The sequence below is a fragment of the Natrix helvetica genome, assembly GCF_964273705.1.
Source record: "Natrix helvetica genome assembly, chromosome: 8".
Taxonomy (NCBI): Eukaryota; Metazoa; Chordata; class Lepidosauria; order Squamata; family Natricidae; genus Natrix; species Natrix helvetica.
In genome coordinates, this window is record NC_138559.1 from 3,461,492 (window position 1) to 3,475,871 (window position 14,380).

At 42.0% G+C, this 14,380-nt stretch overlaps 1 long non-coding RNA gene across 2 annotated transcripts in view; it reads left to right on the forward strand.

The window, feature by feature from the left end:
• The window catches only part of LOC309396172, a 53,712-nt gene extending 42,779 nt beyond the window's left edge, over positions 1-10,933 (forward strand). For both annotated transcript variants that reach the window (XR_014176055.1, XR_014176056.1), the window contains exons 2-4: positions 2,257-2,347; positions 8,913-9,042; positions 10,700-10,933. This is a non-coding gene — a long non-coding RNA (uncharacterized lncRNA). The remainder of the gene's footprint in view (positions 1-2,256; positions 2,348-8,912; positions 9,043-10,699) is intronic.
• Positions 10,934-14,380: the final 3,447 nt, after the last annotated feature.

Genomic DNA, 14,380 nt, shown 5'->3' on the forward strand with positions numbered 1-14,380 from the left:
ATCCGCGTACAGATGGTAATCTACCCCGAACCCACGAATGATCTCGCCCAGCGGCTTCATATATGCATTGAACAGGAGAGGCGAGAGGACCGACCCCTGTGGCACCACACAAGTGAGCGGCCTCGAGGTCGACCTCTGCCCCCCTTCCAATACAAATTGCACTTGGCCAGAGAGGTAGGAGGAGAACCACCACAGAACGGTGCCCCTCACCCCTAGCCCCTCCAGTCGACGCAATAGGATACCATGGTCGATGGTATCGAAAGCCGCCGAGAGGTCTAGTAGGACCAGGATGGAGGAGCAACCCCCATCTCTGGCCCTCCAGAGATCATCCACCAACGCGACCAATGTCGTCTCCGTGCTGTGGCTGGGACGGAAACCGGACTGGCGCGGGTCCAGATAATCAGTTTCCTCCAGGTGGCGTGGAAACTGTTGTGCCACCACACTCTCTACAACCTTCGCCAGGAAGCAAAGGTTGGAGACGGGACAGTAGTTGGCTAACACAGCTGGGTCCAGGGAAGGCTTCTTGAGTAGGGGCCTCACCACCGCCTCTTTCAGGACGGCCGGCAAGAACCCCTCACTCAAAGAAGCGTTAACTAACTCCTGGAGCCAGCCTCGTGTGACCTCCCAGGATGCCAGTACAAGCCAGGAGGGACACGGGTCCAGTAAACATGTGGTGGCTCGCAGTCGCCTATGCAGCCTGTCCATATCGTTGGAAGTAACAGAGTCAAACTCCTCCCAGAGTGGAGCCTCAAGACCCACCTCCGACATCCCCTCTAGACCATTAGTAGAGACAAACTCACTTCGAATCTGAGCGATTTTGTCCTGCAGATACTCCCCAAATTCCTCTGCTCTACCCTGCAAAGGGGCTTCCCACGGCCTCTGTTGAAGGAGGGAGCGGGTTACCCCAAACAGGGCGGCAGGGCGGTTATCTGCAGACGCAATAAGGGTGGCACAATAGTGACGCTAGGCCACTCTTAACGCCACAAGGTAAGTCCGTAAATGGGCTCTCACCTGTGATCGGTCAGATTCAGAGCATGATGATCTCCATCTGCTCTCTAGGTGTCTCTTGCGGTGCTTCATCACCCTCAGCTCCTCGGTAAACTAAGGGGCTTGGGTGGTTCACTGCCGCAAGAGAGGCCGCAAAGGCGCAACCCGGTCCAGGGCCCCGGTGGCCGCACTGTTCCATGCAGCCACTAGGTCCTACATCCCGGTGCGGGTCAGGGCTACAGGAAATGGCCCAAGCTCCATCTGGAACCTATCAGGTTCCATCAGGCGTCTGGGGCGGAACCATCTTGGACATTCCGATTCCGCCTTCCCGCGATGGGGAGTAGCGTCTGGGAAGTCGAGCCGGAGAAGTGAGTGGTCTGACCATGACAGGGGTGTAATAACTACTCCCAGATCACTCCTCCACTGGCCAGAGACAAAGATAAGATCCAGTGTGTGACCTCCCTTGTGTGTGGGGCCCTGAATTACCTGGGTCAGGTCCATGGCTGTCATGGAAGCCATGAACTCCCGAGATACCTCGGATGTCTCCCCTACCGATGGCAAGTTAAAGTTCCCCATGACCAACAGCCTGGGGGTCTCAACTGCCATCTCGGCGATCACCTCGAGGAGCTTGGGCAGGGCTGCTGATGCATAACGAGGAGCCAGGTATACAATCAGCAAGCCCTCACCTTGGTGGTATCTGCCACTTTTTCATGCCTTCTCCCACTCATGATGCTTTGGTGGGAAGGGACAATCCTGACTCTGTAATTCTGAGATGATATGTTCCCACAAAAAATGTATTTTTGCATTTGTTTGTCTACTGTTAACCCTACTAAATAGCTAGAGAGTAAACAAAATGCAAGAATTCTTGCCCACATAGTACCCCAGGGATGTTTGGGTGTTACATTCACCCCACATATCACAAAATGTAATTAATTTGTTTTGTGTACATATATTTTTCTCCTTTGTCCCTTCCAAATCTGTTAATCTGATAACCTCTGTTAAAGGGCCGAAATATTCGGGTATCCTGGATTGTGTGCAGCAGGCACAAAGAGGGGAGGGAGATGTTCCAGGTTGACCCTCTTGTGCAACAGAGATCGAACTGCACACTTGCACAAGATTGTAAACTTAACCTAGAGGGCTTGTTCCAAAGTTCATGAACTTCATCGCATCATCAGAGGGGGAATTAGAAAGACTTTGAACAGCCAGTTTCTGAAACAATGAGTAAGATCTCTCATGGCTTATTCTTTCTTTTTTCTTTCCCTTTCTCAGAAAGTCTTCTTTAGCCTGATCCTCTTCTCTCTCGTGCTGGCTGCATGTCATGCATGCTATCTGGTTCCCTTTGAGCTAATGTCTACAAAAGGTAATCAAACTCTTTATACATTTGAGCAAATCATCACTGTACTGCTTGCAAATGTTTAGTAAAAATGTTGTGGGCTTAAAAACTAGGGAAATTATATACAGCACTGACAGATTAAAAAAAAGAGGCATAGCAACCTATATAAAGGAAAAAATAAACTCCAAAGCAGTCTACTCTGATGAAGAAGGTAGGATGCTAATGATTGAATTAGAGACAACAGAAAAAATGATATTATTAATAGTGATATATGCACCAAATCAGAAACAAGAGGAATTCTATAGGAAATTACACAACAAAATAAACGAATTAGAATTTGAAAATATTTGCTTAATTGGGGATTATAATGCGATAGTGGGTAAAAAAAATTGACTATGAAAGCAAAAAGAAAAAGAAAAAAAGATGTTACCTCAATCCTTTTTTGAGATGGCAATAGAACTACATGATATTTGGAGAGAAAGGCACAAAACAAGAAAGCAATATACCTTTTATTCGAACCCCCACCAGTCCCTATCAAGAATTGACATGGCTTGGGATTTCATCTGGTCTATGTAATCAATTAGATGAAATTGAAATAGAAGGAAATGAGTGGGCAGATCATAATCCAATAAAATTTAGATGGAAAGGTCAAAGAAGAAGAAAAAGATGGATGATGAATTCAAATATTGTAAATGAAATAGAATACACTCAAATGCTGGAGAAAGAATTAAAACTATTTTTTAGAATAAATAAAAAAGAAGACACCTCAATTCAAAATCTCTGGGACACTAGAAAAGCATACACAAGAGACCTTACGATTGGCTACATGGCGAGAAAAACTAGAAAACAAAAAGAACAACAAGAATGTATGCAAAAAGAATGTATGGAAGCCGAAGCTGAACTACAGAAAGACCCAAAGAAGAAAAGTAAAAAAGAAAAAAGAGATATGATAAAACATAAGATCAACTTAATAACTCAAAAGGAATTAGCACAGAAAATGAAAGCGGCCAGACAAAATTACTTTGAACAAGCCAACAAACCTGGACGATGGCTGGCATACAGACTGAAGAATGAAAGAGAAAAAAGGATGATATATCAATTAAAAGATGATGAGGGAAGAATTCAATACAAAGCGGAAGAAAAGAAGCGAATTATTTATAAATATGTCACAAAACTATACGCACAAGCTAGTATGGAGGAAAACAAAATAAAACATTGTTTAAACACAAAAAGATAACACCAATCTCAAAAGAACAAAGGGAGGTGATAAACAGGCCAATAACGTTAGCCGAAGTGGAATTAGTCCTGAAAAACCAGAAAAATAATAAAACCCCAGGACCAGACGGAATACCGGTGGAGCTATACAAATATATTAAAATAATATTACAAAAACTAGGAGTGGAAATGTTTAAATGTTTAGGAAAAGCCAAGATGCCTGAATCATGGACGGAAGCAATAATATCACTAATCCTGAAAGAAGAAACCAATCTACAAGAAATCCAAAACTACAGACCAATTTCATTACTGAACTCTGATTGTAAAATATTTGCACCAATTATGGCAGGAAGAATTAAACAGGTTTTAAATGAACGAATACACCCTGTCCAAAACGGATTTTTACCTCACAGACACATTAAAAATAATACAAGAGTCATCCTAGACATAATAGAATATTATGAGGCATATCCAGAAAAACAAATGGTACTAGTTTTCCTTGGTGAACAAAAAGCATTTTACAACGTAATTTGGAAATTTATAATAACACTATTAGACAGGATGAAATTTGGAGGAAAATTTACAAAAAATGATAGAAAAACCTTATAACAGTCAGACAGCCAAAGTTCTGATGAACGGAGAACTAACAGAGAAGATTGAAATAAAAAGGGAGTCAGACAGGGATGCCCTCGCTCTCCTTTGCTGTTTATATTAACCCTGGAAATTTTATTAAATGAAATTAGGAAAGACCAGGGAATAAAAGGTTTGAGACTCAAAAACGAAGAATATAAGACCCAAGCTTATGCCAATGACTTAGTTGTTCTAGAAGATCCATTAGAATCCAGTCTTAATTAATTAAAAAATTAGAAGACTATGGCGAAGTGGCAGGATTGAAAATCAATAAAGGCAAAACAAAAATGATAACCAAGAATATGACAAAAAAGCAAGAAGAGGAACTGAAATTAGCAACTAGAATGCAAATAACTAAGAAAGTGAAATACTTGGGGCTCTGGGCGTCTGCAAAATGTTCCACAATTAAGGACGGTAATAATAATAAACTAGTGACACAAATAAAGAAAGATTTAGAAAGCTGGAAAAATATTCAGCTATCACTAATGGGACGTATAGCCACAGTCAAAATGAATATTTTACCAAGAATCCCATTCTTGTTGCAAGCCGCACCTATTAACCCGGGTAAAACCAAATTAAACAAAATAACTGCTATGTTCATTTGGCAAGGACGAAAAGCGAGGATTAAACTAAAGTCAATGCAAGATAGCAAGGAGAGGGGAGGTTTAGCATTACCAAATTGGGAATTATACACATTAGCAGTAACAATAACATGGGTGAAAGACTGGATAAAAATTAAAGAATAAAAGAATTTTAACCTTAGAAGGCCATGATTTGCAAGCAGGTTGGCATACATTCCTATGGGATGATAAAAATAAAACGCACAAATACTTTCAAAAACATTTAATTAGAAGAGTGTTATTGCAAAACTAGCTCAAAATAAAAAAAATCCACTATGTGAAAATCCCGAATTGGCTATCACTGACAGAAAGGACGATCCATCCATTCTACTTCCTGTTTCTGGGGACGACGGACATGCTGTCCGCTGCTCGCTGTCCCAGTGGGGGCCCCCTGATCAAGGGGGGGGCACAAGATGCTTTGTAGGGGCATCTTGCCGAGGGGGCGGCTTGCTGGAGCCCCCTGGAGCAGCGGCTGCCAGCTTTGCCCTTGGCACTGGGAGGGTTTTGGGGGGGGGGGTGCTTGCCAAGCGCGCTTTCATCCGGAGGAAATCGGAAGAAAATGCTTCACTTGAAGGCAACAGCAGAAATGCGGTGAGGAGGGAACCCCCCCCCCAGGGTCTTTTTTTTACTCTCTTTGAACAACTAAGTAAATGAGGATTAGCAGTATCCTTAAGACTCTTTGATCTTTACGAAGTGTTAAGATTGGAGAGGGGGGCTTTTTCTCCCCCCCCTCTCAGAAAAGCGGCTTTACACGATCTCTCTCACAGAGAGAGAATTGGGAAAAAAGCACTTTGATATTCACTTCTTTCAAGCAATGTGCTAACGACCTTCTTTAACAATTGCGGAAGAAAGAAAGTGAGCTGACCTTAAAAGCTACGAATGGAAACTTTCTAAATGATTGTTCTCCGATCCCTGGGGAAGGCTGAGCCAAAATGGCGTTTCATCCCACGTTTATGTTGTTGTTACAAATGAACTGCCATCTCTGAAAAACTTTTTGGGCTGGAATTATAAAACCTGGGCGAACCCTAGAGGAATCTCTTTATACAACCCCTTGGATTGGGAAAAATTGAATATAACCAGAGGGGAGCTGTATTGAAGATCGATATCCCACACTGGACTTTGTCTGTCCTGGTCCCGCCCGGTGGCGCACACCTACAGATGCCATTTTTTTTGCTTTGAACTATAACTTTTCCTGAACTTTGAAATGCCTCCAAAAAAGCCTCCACCCAAACCAGCTTTGGCTCCATCTTCTGCTGTTTCAAGCCCGGTTCCCATGCAAACGCAATTAACTTCCTTTTTGCAACCAAAAGGCTCTGAGGGGGAACAACCGTCTCAAGACACGTTCCACCAAATGTTTCAGACACTCTTAAAGGGACAGGACAAAATGAAAAAGCAGCTGGCGGACTTAAAGGAAGAACTCAGACAGTATCAACAACAGACTACAAAATAGTCAAAAAATAAATGCTTTGGAGGAGAATGCTGTGGGGGTGGGAGAAGAGATGAAGGCTTTACCAAAAAAAAATGGGTTTGAGAGCTACATGGAAAAAATGGAATTTGAAAGGATGTTTTTTTTTCTTAGGTTTCAAAATATACCTGAAACAGAGGGTGAAGACTTAAGAGAGACTATGATAACAATGTTAGCAGATTATATTAAAAGAGATAGGCAACAGCTAGGGTGGGATATTGACCTGATATATAGAATTAATTCAGCATATGCCAGAATACACAAAGTCCCAAGGGAGGTTCATGTTAAATTCTTCAGAAAAACCACAAGAGATGAGATTCTAGGAGTTCAAAGGGGGAACCTTTAAGATATAAGGACAAAGAAATAACCATTTTGAAACAGATACCAAAAAGAATAAGAGATAAGAGGAAGAAATTCTTCTTTATAATTAAAAAGTTATATGAAAAAAATATCTGGTTCTGGTGGTTAATTCCAGAAGGCCTGTTGATTTTTTGGGAGGGGGCCAGAGTGAGAATTAACACAGTGGTGGAGGCAGAAGCCTTCATGGAAAAACATAAGGACCTCCTAGGTGAAACAAGAGACGGCGCACAAGACACGAAGGGAGGAGGAGCCTTGGCTCAGCCAACAGACAGGGGAGAGGAGACAGTAATGAAACTTAGGTCACAGAAATGAATTAAAAACATATTGCAATTGCTAATATAATAAAATGTAGAAGTGATATAAAATATGGTTGAAGATGCTAAAGAATTGAGTAAAATAACTGCTAATATAAATGTAACAATGATATTTTGATATATATATAAAACATGAAAGAGATGTAAGATTCCGGGGAAGTACCACCTTCCGTATGATGTAGCTGTCAAAAAATTTTTTCCCACATTTATGTACCCTTTTCCCCAAAATACTTGAAAAAAAACCAATAAAACTTTTGTTTAAAAAAAAAAAGAAAGGACGATCCATCCAGATTTTATAGACATGAATAAAATGCTAAGATACAGAGACATAATTGACGGACAGGGAAATTTAAAAACAATTGAAGAATTGGCAGAACAAAACATGAAAGTTGACTTGCTAACCTACTTATAGAAGTATAAAATGGAAGAGGAAATCATGAAAGAACAAATGATAAAATGAGCACAGAACTTTGACTATAATATTGAATTGGATAAATGGGAAAAATTTGGGGGAACAAACTTAAAAATGACACTATCAGTTGCATACAAGGAATATCAGTACAAAATGTTTTACAGATGGCACCTGGCACCAACAAGGTTAGCTAAAATCTCAACAAATACTTCCCCAAAATGCTGGAAATGTGAATCAATACATGGAACATACTACCACTTATGGTGGACCTGTGAGGAGGCTAAAAAATTTTGGAAAAGGATCAAAAAGTGGCTAGAGGTAATAACAGGTGTTAAAATAGAATGGAAACCTGAAGTGTTTTTATTAGGAATAATGACTGTGAAATATAAACAAGAAATTCAGTATTTAATATTACATATAATTACGGCGGCAAGGATTGCCTTTGCCCAGAAATTTAAAAACAAATTAATTCCAAGCGAAGATGAAATAATAAGAAAGGTTATGGACTATGCTGAAATGGACAAATTAACAAAAGAAATCCGGAAAAAAGAAGAAACAGAATACTACCAGATATGGGATAAATGGTATAGGTGGATGGAGGAAAGAAACAAGGATCAATTAAGGAAGACAACAAAACCCAAAAATAGTAGTTAAGAAGAATTAACACATATATATGTATCCAAGTGGTTTAAAGTTACTAGAGGTAATCAGCCAATATAGCAGACAGAGGAGTAAGATAAGAGGGTTAAGAATGGTGAAATACAAATGAAATATAATAGAAGGGGAAACAATATAAGGAGAGCGATATCGATTGGCAATTGTTGTATTGTGTAAATGTGGTGTACATCTACATTTTGTGTGTGTGTATTTTACATGTTCGTAAATAAAAAATAAAAAAAAAATGTTGTGGGCTTAATTTTTACAATCCAGGTTTTCATTAAGGTGGGCCAGGAAACACCGACCGTGTTAATGCAGAAGTTGTTTGATCATCAGGAATCCTTACAAATCTAATCAATCATTTAAATATAATGGTAGTCAGTCAATGCAGAGAATTTTTATTTCACTTTTATGCGAAAGGTGTTTTTTTTTTTTCAGGAGGCAACTGGACTTTGTTTTTTCTTTGAAGACATTTTTCTCCTCATTCAGAAGCTTCTTCAGCTCTGGCAGAATAGTGGGGAATGGAAGGGTTGAGACTCCTTGCAGGCACCTGGTCGTTTGCATCCTTAGAGGGTGGTGAAACTCTTGGAAGTTTATCTGTGTCCTCAGGGTCACCTGAGTAGAGAAAATGGTTCCTGTAGTGTAGTCCAATTTCTCTGCAAATCCGTTCCTACTCCCACACCATTCCAAGGGTCTTCATCCCAAATTGTATAGCTAAAAGTCTGCAGATATTCTCAGTCATCCAGGTTATGGTTGTCTCACCTGGATGTCTGAGAATCCCTACAGATTTGGTCACATTTATCCAATAGTAGATTTCTGGTTATAGTCTCCAACTCTAGTAGCAGCTTTCTTGCAACAGTTTGGCAGTTTTGATTCTGCGGCTGGTTCAACTTTCAACTCTTCAATTCTTTCTTCTCAGGTCAAGTCGTGCCGCCAAACACATGTGTTGATGTCTACGATGGGACATATCATCTCATTGGGTCCTCTTGGATTGCAGAGGATTGTTATAGGTGTGAGTGCAACAGGAAGGGATTGGACTGCTGTCACAGGTAGGAAGAAGTTCCAGGCCACCATCAGATATATCTGATATATATCAGATTTCCAGGGTGGCTGTGCAAGGAATATTCCATCTCTCTGATAGAGCTCAGCTTTCCTCAGAGTTGGCTCCTTGCTGGGCAGATCCTGGCTGATCCTTGTTGTCTAGGAAAAGTTGGCCAGTTGCTCTTGAGGAACTAGACATGGTCTTAGTAGGTGTGAGATTGATGACCTAGACCCATCTCCTTCCTGGGAGAGAGCAAGTGGTTGATCAGAAGATATTTAATGCCTCTCTGTAGAAGAGGGTGAAACCACCTGCCATCTTAAGGGACTTAGACCCAACAGACAACTGTCATCCAGTCCCCAATCTTCCCTTCTTGAGGAAGATTGTTGAGTGAGTGCACGAAGGGACCAAGTTGAAGGAAATATCCCAGATCTCTTCAGTCTGGTTTCAGATCAGACTTAACATTGAAATGTCATCAGTGACACTTGTTGATGTTCTTTGAAGAGCTTGAGACAGGAATGCAACCATTCTGGCTTTTCTGGAGGTCTCAGTGACTTTCAATGCCATCAACCATGGTTCCGTCCTGGACCAACTTTCTGGGAGACATTGTCTTCGGTAGTTCTCTTCTTTCCACCATGGCCAGTTCCAGTTGGTGTTGGTGGAGAAGGAGAAATCAAGTCCTCTGCAACATGGACACCTCAGGGGTCAAGACTCCCACCTCCCCTTTTCAACCTTTTCATGGAGTTTTGGGGGAAGTCCTCAATCACTATTGGGTTCAAGACCAAGATGCTGATGATACCCAGATATAGACCTTCCCCTACTCAGATAGATGACATTGTGGTGATTCTGGCCAAGTACCTGTTGACCTTAAACAGTGCTTCTCAATTATTTTCTGTCATGCCCCCCCTAGGAAGAAGAAAACATTTCACGCCCCCCATGCGACTGTAAATAGTATCATTTGTCTATAAAATTGTTATAAGTACACCTCTGCATAACACTGTATCCTTATTAACGTGTAAGAGAATAAAAAAAGAAAGAAATGTGGATCAATTTACAACAAAGAATAGCTTTATTAACTGTAGCAGAAAAGATTTAAAGGAGCACAGGATTTAAAGGAACACAATATTAAAAAAAACTTTAACCTGCAAAACAAAAATATATAAAATAATTTGAGCTGAGCCCCCCTTTACGGAGCCTCGCACCCCCCCTGGGGGGCCCGCCCCACTATTTGAGAAGCACTGACCTTAAAGGATGGGGATGAAGCAATTTTGACTCAACCGTGGCAACATAGAATGGGTGGGGTTTTTTTGCCCCCCTTCCCAAAGGACCAGGTCATATATCACATTTGACTCTATACTGGAGGGACTCCCAAATATTGAACTGGTACACAAATTGGGGAAGGAGCTTCTTAATCTCATGGCTCCTACTGAAGGAGCTGGTGGCAGCCATGGCTATGGGGTGTTTTGCTCAATTTTGACTAGAATGGCTGGAGGAATATGGTGGCCCCTTTGGGACAGTTACGCTCTCATGGAGTCTTAGCTGTGGCTACAATAATGGGAGAAATACTCTGTACAATATTTAGATACAGTAAAGACAGAAATGCCATCTGAAACTTTGACCATTTCCTCTCCTTTTCCCCCCTCCTCCCTTTTCTTCCTCCTCCAAAGAAATTTTAGAGAAATTCCAGAGTGCAAAATAGTGGTAAATCGCCTGACATGTGAACCTGAATACTATAGACTCGTTGACCCATCTCAGCGCTGTGATGTCTGATCTCTTCGCGTGGACCAACTGGAATAAGCCTCTCATGTGTAAATGAACCAGAATAAATCTCTCAAATCAGCATCTAAAATCTTTTCTCTTCCCTTTTCTTTTGATTAAAGAACAGTTATGTAAAACATGAAGCCCATGTCATATTTTTATTTTTATTTTATTTATTTATTTGATTTGTCAATCGTTTTCAAGAAAATAGGTATAAGATTAAAAATGAGTATGAATTGGGACAAATAAATGGGGACAGTGGGACAGGAACGGTAGGCCCGATGATGAGTTTCTGCACGCCCATTGCAGACCTCTAAGGAATGGGGTAAGGTCCATGGCAGACACTTTAAGTGACAATGTCAGCCATGCAGTATGGGAGATTTCGGCCTGCATCAGTTTTGTGTGTCATTGCTTGCGCATTAGTGTGTCAGTATCAATGCTTGCACATTGGGGTATCAGTATATCAATGCTTGCACATTGGTGTGTCAATGTGTCAATGCTTGCACTTTGGTGTGTCAGCGTGTCAATGCTTGCACATTGGTGTGTCAGTATCAATGCTTGCGCATTGGTGTGTCAGTGTGTCAATGCTTGCGCATTAGGGTGTCAGTGTGTCAATACTTGCACATTGGTGTGTCAGTATCAATGCTTGCGCATTGGTGTGTCAGTATCAATGCTTGCGCATTGGTGTGTCAGTGTGTCAATACTTGCACATTGGTGTGGCAGTGTGTCAATGCTTGCGCATTGGTGTGGCAGTGTGTCAATGCTTGCACATTGGTGTGTCAGTGTGTCAATACTTGCACATTGGTGTGTCAGTGTGTCAATACTTGCACATTGGTGTGGCAGTGTGTCAATGCTTGCGCATTGGTATGGCAGTGTGGCAATGCTTGGACATTAGGGTGTCAGTGTGTCAATACTTGCACATTGGTGTGTCAGTGTATCAATGCTTCCACATTGTTGTGTCAGTATGTCAATGCTTGCACATTTCTCTTGCTCATTGAAAAGCTCTTAGAAAGCAGAAAGAATTAAAAGCACTAGAAGTGAGAATTCACTGTCAAATTTTCATTTTGGTATACTTCAGGAGGTTCCTCTTATGCTACCATTATCATTCTGCCAAGGTGAAAAAGTGAAAATGATGTATCAGTGTGGTTTTGTGCCAACTCATCAATTGGTGGACCAATTTTAATTCAGCCACGAAAATAAAATAAAAAATTAATTTTGGGGCAAAGCTTTTTTGGAGCTGTTTCAAGATTGAGCTTTCCCCCTATTACAAATGCCCCAAACTGGAACTGGGAGAGGGGAAAAAATAGTCCTTGATTTATGACTGTAATGGAATCTGCCCGCATCGTTTGAAGTCATGATGGCCATAAAATACATCATCATGTGAACTGACCAGATTTTATAGTCTACGTTTTGTTTGTGTGTGTGGTAGTTAAGCAAATCACTACAGGTAGTCCTCAATTTACAACCACAACAGAGCCCAGAATTGGTGTGTCAGTATGAATGCTTGTGCATTGGTGTGTCAGTGTGTCAATGCTTGCACATTAGGGTGTCAGTGTGTCAATACTTGCACATTGGTGTGTCAGTGTATCAATGCTTGCATCTTTGTGTGGCAGTGTGTCAATGCTTGCGCATTTGTGTGGCAGTGTGTCAATGCTTGCGCATTGGTGTGGCAGTGTGTCAATGCTTGTGCATTGGGGTGTCAGTGTATCAATGCTTCCACATTTGTTTGTCAATGTGTCAATACTTGCACATTGGTGTGGCAGTGTATCAATGCTTGCGCATTGGTATGGCAGTGTGGCAATGCTTGCGCATTAGGGTGTCAGTGTGTCAATACTTGCACATTGGTGTGTCAGTGTGTCAATACTTGCACATTGGTGTGGCAGTGTGTCAATGCTTGCGCATTGGTATGGCAGTGTATCAATGCTTCCACATTGGTGTGTCAGTATGAATGCCTGTGCATTGGTGTGTCAGTGTGTCAATACTTGTGCATTGGTATGGCAGTGTGTCAATGCTTGTGCATTGGTATGGCAGTGTGGCAATGCTTGCGCATTAGGGTGTCAGTGTGTGGCAATGCTTGCGCATTAGGGTGGCAGTGTGTCAATACTTGCACATTGGTGTGTCAGTGTGTCAATACTTGCGCATTGGTGTGGCAGTGTGTCAATTCTTCCGCATTGGTGTGTCTGTGTGACAATGCTTCCACATTGGTGTGGCAGTGTGTCAATGCTTGTGCATTATGGTGTCAGTGTATCAATACTTGCACATTGGTGCGTCAGTGTATCAATGCTTGCGCATTGGTGTGTCCGTGTGTCAATACTTGCACATTGGTGTGGCAGTGTGTCAATGCTTGCACATTTGTATGGCAGTGTGGCAATGCTTGCGTATTAGAGTGTCAGTGTGTCAATACTTGCACATTGGTGTGGCAGTGTGTCAATTCTTCCGCATTGGTGTGTCTGTGTGACAATGCTTCCACATTGGTGTGGCAGTGTGTCAATGCTTGTGCATTATGGTGTCAGTGTATCAATACTTGCACATTGGTGCGTCAGTGTATCAATGCTTGCGCATTGCTGTGGCAGTGTGTCAATGCTTGCACATTTGTATGGCAGTGTGGCAATGCTTGTGTATTAGAGTGTCAGTGTGTCAATACTTGCACATTGGTGTGTGTGTATCAATGCTTGCGCATTGGTATGGCAGTATGTCAATGCTTGCGCATTGGTATGGCAGTGTGTCAATGCTTGCGCATTGGTATGGCAGTGTGGCAATGCTTGCGCATTAGGGTGTCAGTGTGTCAATACTTGCACATTGGTGTGGCAGTGTGTCAGTGTATTGGTGTATTGTCAATACTTGCACATTGGTGTGTCAGTGTGTCAATACTTGTGCATTGGTGTGGCAGTGTGTCAGTGTATCAATGCTTGCGCATTGGTATGGCAGTGTGTCAATACTTGCGCATTGGTGTTTCAGTGTATCAATGCTTCCACATTGGTGTGGCAGTATGAATGCTTGTGCATTGGTGTGGCAGTGTGTCAATGCTTGCGCATTGGTGTGGCAGTGTGTCAATGCTTGCGCATTGGTGTGGCAGTGTATCAATGCTTCCACATTGGTGTGTCAGTATCAATGCTTGCGCATTGGTGTGGCAGTGAGTCAATGCTTGCGCATTGGTGTGTCAGTGTGTCAATACCTGCGCATTGGTGTGTCCGTGTGTCAATACTTGCACATTGGTGTGGCAGTGTGTCAATGCTTGCACATTTGTATGGCAGTGTGGCAATGCTTGCGTATTAGAGTGTCAGTGTGTCAATACTTGCACATTGGTGTGGCAGTGTGTCAATTCTTCCGCATTGGTGTGTCTGTGTGACAATGCTTCCACATTGGTGTGGCAGTGTGTCAATGCTTGTGCATTATGGTGTCAGTGTATCAATACTTGCACATTGGTGCGTCAGTGTATCAATGCTTGCGCATTGCTGTGGCAGTGTGTCAATGCTTGCACATTTGTATGGCAGTGTGGCAATGCTTGTGTATTAGAGTGTCAGTGTGTCAATACTTGCACATTGGTGTGTGTGTATCAATGCTTGCGCATTGGTATGGCAGTGTGTCAA